Source organism: Theropithecus gelada, chromosome 8 (genome assembly GCF_003255815.1).
Source record: "Theropithecus gelada isolate Dixy chromosome 8, Tgel_1.0, whole genome shotgun sequence".
Lineage (NCBI taxonomy): Eukaryota > Metazoa > Chordata > Mammalia > Primates > Cercopithecidae > Theropithecus > Theropithecus gelada.
The window spans coordinates 44,477,081-44,493,470 of record NC_037676.1 but is presented as its reverse complement, the minus strand read 5'-3'; positions in this window follow the sequence as shown (position 1 = coordinate 44,493,470).

The following is a 16,390-nucleotide window of genomic DNA, read 5'->3' as shown; positions in this document are numbered from 1 at the left end:
CTCCCAAATATCCTATTGTAGATTCCTCAAAAACAGAGTTATCAAACTCCTCAATGAAAAGAACAGTGTAACTCTTTGAGATGAATTCACACATCATAAAACCATTTCTCAGAAAGGTTCTTTCTAGTTTTTATATGAGTATATTTGTTTTTTCCACTCTAGGCCTCAATGCACTCCCAAATATCCCTTTAAAGATTCCACAAAAACAGTGTTAGCAAACTGCTCCATGAAAAGAAAGGTGCAACTCTGTGAGGTGAATTCACACATCACAAAGAACTTTGTCGGAAAGCTTCTTTCTAATTCTTATCTGAGACTATTTCATTTCTCAACCTATTCTTCAATGTGATCCAAAATATCCCTTCTCAGATTTTCCAAAACCGTGCTAACCACCTGATCCAGGAAAAGAATCGTGTAACTCTGTGAGATGAATTAGCACATCACAAATCAGTTCCTTAGAAACATTCTGTCTAGTTTTGATATGAGGATATTTCCTCTGTCACCCTAAGCTTCAATGCACTCCAAAATATCAGATTACAGATTCCAAGAAAACAGTGGTAGCAAACTGATCAATGAAAATAACAGTGAAAATTTGTGAGATGAATACACATCACGAAGCAGTTTCTCAGTAAGCTTCTTTTTGATTTTTTTTCTGAGGATATTTCCTTTTTTACGATTGGCCTCAACTCACTCCCAAATATCCCTTTGCAGACTCCACAAAAACAGTGTTAGCAAACTGCTCCATTAAAAGAAAGGTGTAACTCTGTGAAATGAATTCACATGTCACAAAGAAATTTCTCAGAAAGCTTCTTTCTAGTTTTTATCTGAGGATATTTCCTTTGACACCATAGGCTTCAACGTGCTCCCAAATAACTCTTCTTAGTTACCACAAAAACAGTGATGATGTACTGCTCAATCAACAAAAAGGTTAAACTCTATGACATGAATATGCGTATCACAAAACTGTTTCTTGAAAAGGTTCTCTCCAGTTTTTATCTGAAGTTGTTTCCTTTTTCACCATAGGCCCTTGGAGATCCCAAACATCCCCTTGCAGATTCCTTAAAAACAGTGCTACTAAACTGTTCAAAGAAAATAAAGGTGTAACTCTGTGTGATGAACTCACCTATCAAAAAGAAATTTCACATAAAACTTCTTTCTAGTTTTTATCTCAGGATATTTCCTTTTCCACCATCAGCTTCCATTGCTCCCAAATATCCCTTCTCATACCCCATAAAAACAGTGCTACCAAACTGATCCATGAAAAGAATCATGTATCTCTGTGAGATGACTTAACACAACACAAAGCAGTTTCTCAGAAAGGTTCAGTCTAGTTTTGATATGAGGATATTTCCTTTGTCACCATAATCTTCAATGTGCTCCACAATATCCCATTAGAGATTAAAAGGAAACAGTCTTAACCCTCTGCTCAATGAAAAGAACAGTGTAACTCTGTGAGATGAATTCAAATATCACAAAACAGTTTCTCAGAAAGCTTCTGTTTGGTTTTTATGTGAGGATATTCCCTTTTTCACTCTAGGCCACAATGTGCTCCCAAATTTCTCTTTGTGGATTCCACAAAAACCGTGTTAGTAAACAGCTCAATGAAAAGAATGGTGTAAACCTGTGACATGAATTCACACATCTAAAAGAACTTTCTCAGAAAGATTCTTGGTAGTTTATATCTGAGGATATATCCTCAGTCATCAAGGGCTTCAATGTGACACAAAATATCCCTTCTAGGTTTCCCTAAAAACAGTGCTCCCAAACTGATTCATGGAAAGAATCATGTAACTCTGTGAGATGAATTAACACATCACAGAGCAGTTTCTCAGAAAGTTTCTTTCTATTTTTCATATGAAGATATTTCCATTGACACCATAAACTTCAATGTGCTCCCAATTATCCCATTGCTGGTTCCAACAAAACAGTGTTAGCAGACTGCTGAAAGAAAAGAACAGTGTAACTCTGTGAGATGAATTCACACATCACAAAGCAGTTTGTCTGAAAGCTTCTTTCTAGTTATTATCTGAGGATATTTCCTTTTTCATCACAGGCCTCCATGCGCTACCAAATAAACCTTTGCAGATTCGATGAAAACTGTGTTAGGAAACTGCTCCATAAAAAGAAAAGGTGTAACACTCTGAGATAAATTCCCACATCACAGTGAAGTTTCTTAGAAATCTTCTTTATAGTTTTTTTCTGAGGATATTTCCATTGTCACCATAAGCTTCAATGTGATCCAAAATATCCCTTATAAGATTCCCCAAAGTCAATGCGAACAAACTGATCCATGAAAAGTATTGTGTAACTCTGTGAGATGAATTAACACACCACAAAGCAGTTTCTCAGAAAACTTCTTTCTAGTTTTTGTAGGAGGATATTTCATTTGTCACCATAAACTTCAATGTGCTCTGAAATATCATGTTAAACGTCCCAAGAAAGCAGTTTTAGCTAACTACTAAATGAAAATAACAGTGTAACACTCTGAGATGAAATCACACATCACAAATCATTTTCTCTTAAATCTTCTTTCTAGTGTTTATATGGGAATATTTCCTTTTTCAACGGAGGCCTCAATGCACTCCCAAATATCCCTTTGAAGATTCCACAAAAACACTGTTAGTAAACTGTTCTATGAAAAGAAAGTTGTAACTCTGTGAGACGAAATCACACATCACAAAGAACTTTCTCAGAAAACTTCTTTCTAGTTTTTATCTGAGGATAATTCCTTTGGTACCATAAGCTTTGAAGTGATCCAAAATATCCCTTCTCAGATTCCCCATAAACAGTGCTACCAAACTGCTCCATGAAAAGGTTCGTGTAACTCTGTGAGATGAATTCACAAATCACAAAGCAGTTTCTCAGAAAGCTTCATTCTTGTTTTTATATGAGGGTATTTCCTTTGTCACCATAAACTTCAATGCACTCTGAAACATCCCATTGCCTATTCCAAGAAAAGGTGTTAGCAAACTGCACAATGAAAAGAGCAGTGAAACACTGTGAGATGAATTCACACATCACAATGCAGTTTTTCAGAAAGCATCTTTCTAGTATTTATCCAAAGATATTTCCTTTTTCACCATAGGCTTCAATCCGCTCGCAAATATCCCTTGCAGATTAAAAGAGAGATATTCAACTGCTCCATGAAAAGAAAGGTGTAATTGTGTGAAATGAATTCACACATCAAAAAGAACTTTCTCAGAAAGCTTCTTTCGAGTTTCTATCTGAGGATATTTCCTTTCTCACGATAGTATTCAACGCGATCCAAAACATCCATTCTCAGATTCCCCAAAAACAGTGCAACCAATCTGTTCCATGAAAATAATCATTTAACTCTTTGAGAAGAATTCACAAACCACAAAGCAGTTTCTCAGAAAGCTTCTTTCTACTTTTTGTCTGAGGATATTTCCTTTGTCACCATAAGCTTCAATATGCTCCAAAATATCCCATTGCAGATAGCAGGAAAACAGTGTTAGCAAGCTACTCAATGAAGAGGACAATCTGCCTCTGAGAGATGAATTCACACATCACAAAGCAATTTCTCAGAAAGCTTCTTTCTAGTTTTTATCTGAGGAAATTTCCTATTTTACCACAGGCCTCAATGCACTCCTAAATATCCCTTCACAGAGTCCACGAAAACAGTGTTAGCAAACTGCTCAGTGAAAAGAAAGCTGTAACTCTGTGAGACGAAATCACACATCACAAAGAACTTTCTCAGAAAACTTCTTTCTAGTTTTTATCTGAGCATAATTCCTTTTTCACTAGGGGCATCATGTGCTCCAAAATATCCCGTTGTAGGTTCCAAGAAAACAGTGATAGTAAATTGCTCATTAAAAAGATTAGTGTAACTTTGTGAGATGAATTCACACATCACAAAGCAGTTTCTCAAAAAGCTTCTTTCTAGTTTTTATCTGAGGATATTTACTTTATTACCATACGCTTCAATACGATCCAAAATATCCCTACTCAGATCCACCAAAAACAGTGCTACGAAACTGTGCCACGAAAAGAATCATGTCACTCTGTGACATGAATTCCCTAATCACAAAGCAGTTTTTCAGAAAGCTTTTTCTAGTTTTTCTCAGAGGATAGTTCCTTTGTCACCATAAGCTTCAATGCCCTCTTTAATATCCCATTGCAGATTCCAACAAAACAGAATAGCACATTGCTCAATGAAAAGAACAGTGTAACTCTGTGAGGTGAATTCACCCATCACAAAGCAGATTCTCAGAAAGATTCTTTCTAGTTTTCATCTGAGGATATTTCCTTTTTCACCATATCCCTCAAAGCACTTCCACATATCCCTTCACGGATTCCATGAAAACAGTGTTATCAAACAGTTCAATGAAAACAATGATGTAACCCTGTGACATGAATTCACACATCGCAAAGCAGTTTCTCAGAAAGTATTTTTCTAATTTTTATCTGAGGATATTTCCTTTGTCACCATAGTCTTCAAGGTGATCCAAAATATTCCTTCCCAGATTCCCCAAAAACAATGCTACAAAAGTGCTCCATGAAGAGAATCATGTAATTCTGTGAGATGAATTCACACATCACAAAGAAGTTTCTCAGAAAGCTTCTTTCTAGTTTTTGTCTGAGGATATTTCTTTTGTCACTATAGGCTTTCACGCAATCAAAAATATCCCTTCTCAGATTACCCAAAAACAGTGCTACCAAACTTCTCCATGAAAAGTATCATGTAACTCTGTGAGATGAATTCACAAATCACAAAACTGTTTCTCAGAAATCTTCTTTCTAGCTTTTGTCTGAGGATGTTTCCTTTGTCAACATAAGGTTCAATGTGCTCCAGAATATCACATTGCAGATTCCAAAAAAACAGTGTTGGCAAACTGCTCAATGAAGAGGTGATTGTAACTCTGTGAGATGTATTCACATATCACAATGAATGTTCTCAGAAAGCATATTTTTGGTTTTTATCTGAGGATATTTCCTGTGTCAACATAGGCTTCAATGCACTTCCAAATATCCTTTTGCAGATTCCATGAAAACAGTGTTATCAAACTGCTCAATTAAAGGAATGCTGTAACTCTGTGTGGTGAATTCACACACCACAAAGCCATTTATCAGAAGACTTCCTCCTAGTTTCTATATGAGGATATTTACTTTTTCACTATAGGCCTCAATACACTCCCAAATATCTCTTTGCAGATTCTATGAAAAGACTGTTAGGAAACTGCTCCATGAAAAGAATGGTGTAAATGTGTGAGATGAATTCACACATCACAAAGAAGTTTCTCAGAAAGATTCTTTCTACTTTTAATCTGAGGATGTTTCCTTTGTCACTGTCGGTTTCAATGTGATCCAAAATATCCCTTCTCAATTTCCAAAAAATCAGTGCTACCAAACTGCTCCTTGAAAAGAATCGTGTAATTCTGAGAGATGAATTAACACATCATAAAGCAATTTCTCACAAAGTTTCTTTCAAGTTTTTTTTTAATGAGGATATTTCCTTTGTCACCATAAGCTTTAATGCAGTCCAAAGTATCCCATTGCAGATTCCGAGAAAATGGTGTTAGCAAACTGCTCAATGAAAAGAACAGTATAAGTCTCAGAGATGAATTCAAACATCACAAAGCACTTTCTCAGAAAGCTTCTTTCTAGTTTTTATCTGAAGATTTTTCCTTTTTCACCATAGGCATCAATGTACTTCCAAATATCCGTTTGCTGATTCCATGAAAACTGTGTTAGCAAACTTCTCTATGAAAAGAAAGGTGTAACTCTGTGAGATAAACTCATGCATCACAAATAAGTGTCTCAGAAAGCTTCTTTCTAACCTTTATCTGATGATATATCCTTTGTCAACATAGGCTTCAATGAGATCCAAAATATCGCTTCTCAGATTCTCCAAAAACAGTGTCACCAAACTGCTCCATGAAAAGTATCATCTAACTCTGTGAGATAAATTAACAAATTACAAAGCGGTTTCTCAGAAAGTTTCTTTCTAGTTTCTGTCTGAGGATATTTACTTTGTCACTGTAAACTTCAATGCACTCCGTAATATCACTTTGCCGATTTAAAGACAACGGTGTTAGCAATCTGCTCAATGAAAAGAACGGTGTAACTCAGTGAGAAGAATTCACATATCGCAAGGCATTTTCTCAGAAAATTCTTTATAGTTTTTATCTGAGGATATTTCATTTGTCACCACAGGCTTCAATGTGCTCCAACATACACCATTGCAGATTCCATGACAACAATGTTGTCAAACCACTCCATGAAAAGAATGGCCTAACTCTGTGAGATGAATTCACACATCACAAAGCAGTTTCTCAGAAACTTTCTTTCTAGTTTTTATCTGGGGATATTTAGTTTTTCACCACAGGACTCAATGCCATCCCAAATATCCCTTTTCAGATTCTACAAAAACAGTGTTAGCAAACTGCTGCATGAAAATAAAGTTGTAACTGTGCGAGGTGAATTCACACATCACAAAACAATTTCTCAGAAAGCTTCTCTCTAGCTTTTATCTGAGGATATTTCCTTCGTGACTATAGGGTTCAATGTGATCCAAAATATCCATTCCCAGGCTCCCCAAAAACAGTGTTACCAAACTGATCTTTGAAAATCATTGTGCAACTCAGTGATATGAATTAGCATATCTCAAAGCAGTTTCTCAGAAAGCTCCATTCTACTTTTTGTCTGAAAATATTTCCTTTTTCTCCATTTTCCTCAATGCACTCTGAAATATCACATTGCAGATTCCAAGAAAACAGTGTTGGCAAATGCTCAATGAAAAGAACAGTGTAATTCTGTGAGATATATTCAAACATCACAAAGCAGTTTCTCAGAAGGCTTCTTTCTTGTTTTTAACTGAGGATATTTCCTTTTTCACCTTAGGCCTCCATACGTTCCCAAATATCCAATTGCAGATCCCAGTTAAAAAGTGTTAGCAAACTGCTCTATGAAAATAAAGGTGTAACTCTTTGAGCTGAATTAACACATCGAAAGAACTTTCTCAGAAACCTTCTTTCTAGTTTTTATCTGAGGATATTTCCTTTCTCACCATAGGCTTCAATGAGATCCAAAATATTCCTTCTCTGATTCCCCAGAAACACTGTTACCAAACTGATCCATGAAAAGTATTGTGGATCCCTGTTAGGTGAATTAGCACATCACAAATCTGTTTCTCAGAAAGCTTTTTTTTCTAGTTTTTATATGAGGGTATTTCCTTTGTCACCAAAAGCTTCAATGTGCTATGAAATATCCCATTCGAGATTCCAAGAAAACTGTGTTAGCAAACTGCTCAATGAAAAAGAACAGTGTAACTCTGTGAGATGGATTCACTCATCACACAGCAGTTTCTCAGAAAACTTCTTTCTGGTTTTTATCTGAGGATATTTCCTTTGTCATCATAGTCTTCAATGAGCTCCCAAATATCTAATTGCAGATTACACAAAAACAGTGTTAGCAAACTCCTCAATGAAAAGAAGAATGTAACATTTTGAGCTGAATTCACACATCACACAGCAGTTTCTCTGAAATCTTTCTCATTTTTATCTGAGAATATCTCCTTTTTCACCATAGGCCTCAATGCACTCCCAAATATCCCTTTACAAATTCCATGAAATCAGTGTTAGCAAACTGCTCCATTTAAAGAATCATGTAACTCTATGAGATAAATTCATGCATCACAATGAAGTTTCTCAGAAAGCTTCTTTGTGGTTTTTCTCTGAGGATATTTCCTTTGTTACCCTAGGCTTCAATACAATCCAAAATATGCCTTCTCAGATTCCCCAATAACAGTGCTACCAAACTGCTCCATGTATACAATGGTGTAATTCTGTGAGATGAATTCACACATCACAAAGCAGTTTGTCAGAAGCTTCTTTTTTGTTTTTATCTGAGGATAATTCCTTTGTCACCATAGGCCTCAATGCACTCCAATCTACACTATTGAAGATTTCACTAAAACATTTTTAGCAAATTGCTAAATAAAAAGAACAGTGTAACTCTGTGAGATGAATTCACACATCACAGAGCTGTTTCTCAAAGAGCTTCTTTCTAGTTTTTATCTGAGGATATTTCCTTTTTCACTATAGGCCTGAATGCACTCCCAAATATCCCTTTGCAGATTCCATGAAAAGAGTGTTAGCTAACTGCTCCATGAAAAGAAAGGTGTAACTCTGTGAGATGAATTCACACATCACAAATAGCTTTCTCAGAAAGCTTCTTTCTAGATTTTATGTGAGGATATTGACTTTGTGACCATTGGCTTCAATGCGACCCAAAATATCTCTTCTCAGATTCCCCAAAAAGAGTGCTTCCTAACTGATTCATGAAAAGAATCGTGTAACTCTGTGAGATTAATTAACACATCACAAAGCAGTTTCGACAAAAGCTTCTTTCTAGTTTTTATATGTGGATATTTCCTTTTCCACCATAGGCTTCAACGCACTCCCAAATATCCATTCTCCGACACCAAAAAACAGTGATGCCACGTGCTCCCTCAACAGAAACGTTCAGCTCTTTGAGGTGAATGCACACATCACAAAAGAGTTTCTCTGAAAGTTTCTCTCCAGTTGTTACCTTAAGAAATTTCTTTTTTCACCTTAGGCCTCTATGTGCTGCAAATTATCCCTCTGCAGATGCCACTAAAACAGTGCTAACAGACTGCTCCATGAAAAGAATGATGTAACTCTGTGAGATAAATTGACACATCACAAAGCAGTTTCTCCGAAGCTTTTTCTAGTTTTTATCTGAGGACATTTACTTTTCCACCATAGGCTTCATTGCGCTTTTAAGTATCCCTTCTCAAACACCACAAAAAAAGTGATACCAAAGTGCTCCCTCAACAGAAACGTTTGGCTCTCTGAGATGAATGCACACATCATGAAGAGTTTCTTAGAAAACTTCTATCCAGTTTTTACTTGAAGAATTTTCTTTTTTCACCTTAGGCCTTGATGCACTCCCAAATATCCCTCTGCATATTCCACAAAACAGTGATAATAAACTGCTCCATGAAAAGAAAGGTGTGACTCTTTGAGATGAGTTCATGCATCACAAAGCAGTTTCTCAGAAAGCTCCATTTCTAGTTTAAATCTGAATATATTTCCTTTTTCACCATAGACTTCAATGTGTTCCTAAGTACCTCCTTTCAGATAGCACAAAAACAGTAATGCCAAACTGTTTAATCAACAAAGAGGTTAAACTCTGTGAGATGAATATACACAACAAAACTGTTTCTCGAAAAGCTTCTCTCCAGTTTTTATCTGAAGTTATCTCCTTTTTCCCCATAGTCCTCGGAGGGCTCCCGAATATACCTTTGCAGATTCCATAAAAACAGGGCTACCAACCTGCTCCATGAAAAGGATCATGTAACTCTACAAGATGAAATCACAAATCACAAAGCAGTTTCTCAGAAAGCTTCTTTCTAGTTTTTGTCTGAGGATATTTCCTTTGTCACCCTAAGTGTCAATGCACTCCAAAATATCCCATTACAGATTCCAAGAAAACAGTGGTAGCATACTGATCAATGAAAAGAATAGTGCAACTCTGTGAGATGAATTTACACGTCACAAAGCAGTTTCTCAGAAAACTTTTTGGTTTTTATCTGAGGATATTTCCTATGTCACCATAGGCTTCAATGCACTCCAAAATATCCTATTGAAGATTCCATGAAAACATTGGTACCAAACTGCTCAATGAAAAGAACACTGCAATTCTGTGAGATGAATTCACACATCATGAAGTAGTTTCTCAGAAAGCTTCTTTCTAGTTTTTATCTGAGGATATTTCCTTTTTCACTATAGGCCTCAATGCACTCCCAAATATCACTCTGCATATTCCACAAAAACAGTGTTAGCAAACTGCTCCATGAAATAAAGGTGTAACTCTGTGAGATGAATTCATACATTGCAAGAACATTATCAGAAAGATTCCTTCTAGTTTTTATCTGAGGATATTTTCTTTGTCATCATAGGCTTCAATGCGATCCAAAATATCCCTTCTCAGATTCAACAAAATCAGTGCTACCAAACTGCTAATCATGTAACTCTGTGAGATGAATTAACACATTACAAAGCGGTTTCTCGGAAAGCTTCTTTCTAGTTTTTATATCAGGATATTTCCTTTTCCACCATATGCTTCAATGTGCTCTCAAATATCCCTTCTCAGACACCACAAAAACAGTGATACCACAGTGTTCCCTCAACAGAAACGTTTATCTCTATGAGATGAATGCTCACCTCACAAAGGAGTTTTTCAAAAACCTTCTCTCCAGTTTTTACCTGAAGAATTTTCTTATTTCACCTTAGGCCTCTATGTGCTCCCAAATATCCCTCTGCCAATTCCACAAAAACAGTTGAAAAGAAAGGTTTAAGTCTGTGAGATAAATTCACCTATCACAAAGTTGTTTCTCAGGAAGCTTGTTTCTAGTATTTATCTGAGTATATTTCCTTTGTCAGCATAAGCTTGAATGCAATCCTAAATGTCCTTTCTCAGATTCCACAAAAACAGTGTTAACAAACTGATCTATGAGAGGAAATTGTAATTCTGTGAGATGAATTCACCAATTAGAAAGCAGTTTCTCAGAAAGCTTCTTTCTAATTTTTATCTGAGCATATTTCCTTTCCCACCATAGGCTTCAATGGGCTCCCAAATATCCATTCTCGGACACCACAAAAACAGTGAAGCCAAAGTGCTCCCTCAATGGAAACGTTTAGCTCTATGAGATGAATGCACACATCATAAAATGGTTTCTCAGAAAGCTTCTCTCCAGTTTTTACCTGAAGACTTTTCTTTTTTAACCTTAGGCCTCTATGTGCTCCCAAATATTCCTCTTCAGATTCCACAAAAACAGTGCTACCAAACTGCTCAATGAAAAGAAAGGTGTAACTCTGTGAGACAAATTCACCCATCACAAAGCAGTTTCTCAGAAAGCATCTTTCCAGTTTAAATCTGATGATATTTCCTTTTTCACCATAGGCTTCAATGTGCTCCCAAATACATCCTCTCAGAATCCACAAAAACAGTGATGCCAAACTGCTCAATCTACAAAAAGGTTAAACTCCATGAGATGAATAAACACATCAAAAACTATTTCTCCAAAAGCTTCTTTCCAGTTTTTATCTGAAGTTATTTCCTTTTCCTTTCTCACCATAGGCTTCTAGAAGCTCCCGAATGTTCCTTTGCAGATTCCATAAAAGAGAGTTGTAACACTCTGTGTTACAATTGTAAAACTCTGTGAAATGAATTTACAAATCCCGAAACAGTATCTCAGAAAGATTCTCTCTAGTTTTTATCTGAGGACATTTCCTTTGTCACCATAGGTTTCAAGGTGATCCAAAATATCCTTTCTTAGATTCCCCAAAAACAGTGCTACCAAACTGCTCCATGAAAAGAAAGGTGTAACTCTGTGAGATGAATTCACACATCACAAAGCAGTTTCTCAGAAAGCTTCTTTTGATTTTTATCTGAGGATATTTCCTTGGTCACTATAGGCTTCAATGTGCTCCACGAAAACAGTGTTATCAAACTGCTCAACCAAAAGAACAATGAAAAAAAGGTGTAACATGGTGAGATGAATTCATATATCAAAAAGAACTTTCTCAGAAAGCTTCTTTCTAGTTTCTACCAGAGCATATTTCCTTAGTCACCAAAGCCTTCAATGTGACCAAAAATATCCCTTCTCTGTTTCCTCAACAACAGTGCTACCAAACTGATACATGAAGGGAATTGTGTAATTCTGTGAGATCAATTAACACATCACAAAGCAGTTTCTCAGAAAGCTTCTTTTGATTTTTATCTGAGGATATTTCCTTGGTCACTATAGGCTTCAATGCACTCCCAAGTATACTAGTGCAGATTCCACGAAAACAGTGTTATCAAACTGCTCAATCAAAAGAACAATGAAAAAAAGGTGTAACATGGTGAGATGAATTCATGTATCAAAAAGAACTTTTTCAGAAAGCTTCTTTCTAGTTTCTACCTGAGCATATTTCCATATTCACCAAAGCCTTCAATGCAACCAAAAATATCCCTACTCTGTTTCCTAAAAAACAGTGCCACCAAACTGATACATGAAGGGAATTGTGTAATTCTGTGAGGTGAATTAACACATCACAAAGGAGTTTCTCAGAAAGCTTCTTCCTAGCTTTTATATGATGATTTTTTTTGTCACCATAAGCTTCAAAGTGCTCCCCAATATCCCTTTGCAGACTCCACAAAAGCACTATTAGCAAACTGCTCCATGAAAAGAAAGATGTAACACAGTGAGATGAATTCCCACATCACAAGGAAGTTTCTCAGAAAGCTTCTTTAGAGTTATTATTTCAGGATATTTCCTTTGTCACCCTAGGCATCAATGTGATCAAAAATATCCCTTCTCAGTTTCCCCAGAAACAGTGTTACCAAACTGATCCATGAAAACAATCATGTAACACTGTGAGCTGAACTAATACTTCACAAAGCATTTTCTCAGAAGGCTTCCTTCTAGTTTTTTTTATGAGGATATTTATTTTGTGAATATAAGCTTCAATACACTCCATAGTATCCCACTGCAGATTCCACAAAAACGGTGCAAACAAACTGCTCCATGAAAAGAAAGGTGAAACTCTGTGAGATGAATTAACACATCACAAAGCAGTTTCTCAGAAAGCTTCTTTCCAGTTTTTATGTGGATATTTCCTTTGTCACCATAATCTTCAATGTGATCCAAAATATCCCTTATCAGATTCCCCAAAAGCAGTGCTACCAACCTGCTCCATGAAAAGAATCGTGTAATGCTGTTAGATGAATTAAAACATCTCAAAGCGGTTTCCCAGGGAGCTTCTTTGTAGTTTTTATATGAGGATATTTCCTTTGTCACCATAAGCTTCAATGCTTTTCAAAATATCCCATTGCATATTCTAAGAAAATAGGGTTAGCAAACCCCTCAAGGAAAAGAACCATGTACCTCAGTGTGATGAATTCACACAACACAAAGCAGTTTCTCTGAAAGCTTCCTTCTAGTTTTTCTGTGAGGATATTTCCTTTTTCACCATATGCCTCAATGCACTCCCAAATATCCTATTGCAGATCCCATGCAAACAGTGTTATCAAAATGCACAATGAAAAAAAAAGGTGTAACTCTGTGAGATGAATTCACACATCACAAAGCAGTTTCTCAGAAAGTTTCTTTCTAGGTTTTGTCTGAGGATATTTGCTTTTTCACTATAGGCCTCAATGCGCTCCCATATATCCCTTTGTAGATTTCACAAAAACTGTTAGCAAACTGCACCATGATAATAAAGGTGTAACTCAGTGGGAAAAATTCACACACCATGAAGAACTATCTCAGAATGTTTCTTTCTAGTTTTTATCTGAGGATATATCCTTAGTCACCATAGTCTTCAATGCGATCCAAAGTATCTCTTCTCAGATTCCCCAAAAACATTGTTACAAATCCGATCCATGAAAACAATCATGTAACTATGTGAGAATAATTAACACATCACTAAGCAGTTTCTCAGAAAGCTTCTTTCTAGTTTTTATATGAGGATATTTCCTTTGTCACTAAAAGCTTCAATGCACTCTGAAATATCCCATTGCAGATTCCAAGAAAACACAGAAAACCACTCAATGAAAAGAACTGTGTAACTCTCTAACATGAATTCACACAACACAAAGCAGTCTGAGAAAGTTTCTATCTAGTTTTTGTCAGAGGATATTTTCTTTTTCACAATAATCTTCAATGCACTCCGAAATATGTCACTGTAGATTCCAAGACAACAGTGTTAGCAAACTGCTCAATGAAAGGAATAGTGTAACACTGGGACATGAATTCACACATCACAAAGCAGTTTCTCAGGAAGCTTCTTTCTAGTTTGTAGCTGATAATATTTCCTTAGTCACCATAGCCTTCAATGTGATCCAAAATATTCCTTCTAATATTCCCCAAAAGCAGTGCTACCAAATGGATCCATGAAATGAATCATGAAACCCTGTGAGATGAATTAACACACCTAAGAACAGTTTCTCAGAAAGCGTATTTCCAGTTTTTATATAAGGATATTTGCTTTGTCACAATAAGAAAACAGTGTTATCAAACAGATCAATGAAAAGAACAGTGTAACCCTTTGGGATTAAGTCACACATTACAAAGCATGTTCTCAAAAAGCCTCTCTCTAGTTTTTACCTAAGGATACATAGTTTTTATATATATAGTTTTTAGGCCTCAATGTGCTCCCAAATATAACTTTGCAGATTTCACAAAACAGTGTTATCAAACAGCTCAATGAAAACAACTGTGTAACTCTTGGAGATGAATTCACACATCACAAAGCAGTTTCTCAGAATGTTTCTTCCTAGTTTTTATCTGAAGACATTTTCTTTGTCACCATAGGCTTCAATGAGATCCAAAATATCCCTTCTCACATTCCCCCAAAAAAGTGCTACAAAACTGATCCATGAAAAGAATCGTGTAACTCTGTGAGAAAAATTGACAAATCACAAAGCAGTTTCTCAGAAAGCTTCTTTCTTCTACTTGTCTGAGGATATTTCTTTTGTCACCATAAGCTCCAATGCACTCTAAAACACCCCCATTGCAGATTGCATGAAAACAGCTTTAGGAAGCTGCTCAATGAAAAGAACAGTGCAATTCTGTGAGATGAACTCACACATCACAAAGCAGTTTCTTAAAAAGCTTCCCCATAGATTTTATCTGAGGATATATCCTTTTTCACCATAGGTCTCAATGCACTCCCATATGTCCCTTTGACATTCCACTAAAACAGTGTTATCAAACAACTCAATGAAAAGAATTGTGTAACTGTGAGATGAATTCACACATTGCAGAGAAGTTTCTCAGAAAGATTCTTTCTAGTTTTTATCTGAGGATATTTCCTTTGTTACCATAGGCTTCAATGTGATCCAAAGTATCCCTACCAGATAGCCCAAAAACAGTGCTATCAAACTGACCCATGAAGAGAATCATGTAACTCTGTGAGAAGAATTCACAAATCACAAAGCAGTTTCTCAGAAAGATTCTTTCTTCTTTTTGTCTGAGGATATTTCCTTTGTCACCATAAGCTTCAATGCACTCTGAAATATCCCATTGCAGATTCCATGAAAACAGTGCTAGCAAGCTACTCAATAAGTAGAACAGTGTAACTCTGTGAGATGAATTCTGACATCACAGAGAAGTTTCTCACAAAGCTTTTTTCTAGTTTTTAATCTGAGAATATTTTATTTGTCTCCATAGGCTTCAGTGCGATCCAAAGTATCCCTTCTCAGATACCCCAAATACAGTGCTACCAAACTGATCCAGGCAAAGTATCATGAAACTCTGTGAGAAGAATTCACAAATCAAATAGCAGTTTCTCAGAATGCTTCTTTCCAGTTTTTATCTGAGGATATTTTCTTTGTCAGCATAAGCTTCAATGTGCTCTGAAATATCCCACTGCAGATTCCAAGAAAACAGTGTTAGCAAACTACTCAATGAAAAGAATGGTGTAACTCTGTGAGAGGAATTTTCACGTCACAAAGCAATTTCTCAGAAGATTTCTTTCTCGTTTTTACCTGAGCAAGTTTCCTTTATCACTATAGGTCTCAATGCACTCCCAAATATCCCATTTCAGATACCAAGAAAACAGTATTAGCATTAGTATTGTTCAATGAAAAGAAGAGTGTAACTCTGTGAGATTGATTCACACATCACAAAGCAGTCTCTCAGAAAGCTTCTTTTTGGTTTTTTGTCTGAGGATATTTCCTTTGTCACCATAGATTTCAATGAGCTCCCAAATATCCTGTTGTAGTTTCCAGGAAGACAGTGTTATGAAACTGCTCAATGAAAAGAACCATGTATATCTGTGAGATGAATTCACAGATGACAAAAAACTTTCTAGAAATCCTCTTTCTAGTCTTTATCTGAGGATATTTCCTTTGTGACCATAGGTTTCCATGCAATCCAAATTATCCGTTTTCAGATTCCCCAAAAACAGGGCTACCAAACTGATCCATGAAAACAATCGTGTAACTCTAAGAGATGAATTCACCAATCACAAAGCAGATTCTAAGAAAAATTCTTTCCAGCTTTTATCTGAGGATATTTCCTTTGTCACCATAGGCTTGAATGCCCTCCCAAATATCCTATTGCAGATTCCACGAAAACAGTGTTATCAAACTGTTCAATGAAAAATACGGTGTAACTTTGTGAGATGAAATCACATATCACAAAGCAGTTACTCAGAAAACAACTTTCCACTTTTTATCTGAGGGTCTTTCCTTTTCCACAAGAGGCCTCAAAGTGCTCCCAAATATCTCTTTGCAGATTCCACGAAAACTGTGTTAGAAAACTGCTCCATGAAAAGAAAGGTGTAACGCTGTGAGACAAATTCACACATCACAAAAGGACTTTCTTAGAAATCTTCTTTCTAGTTTTTATCTGAGGATA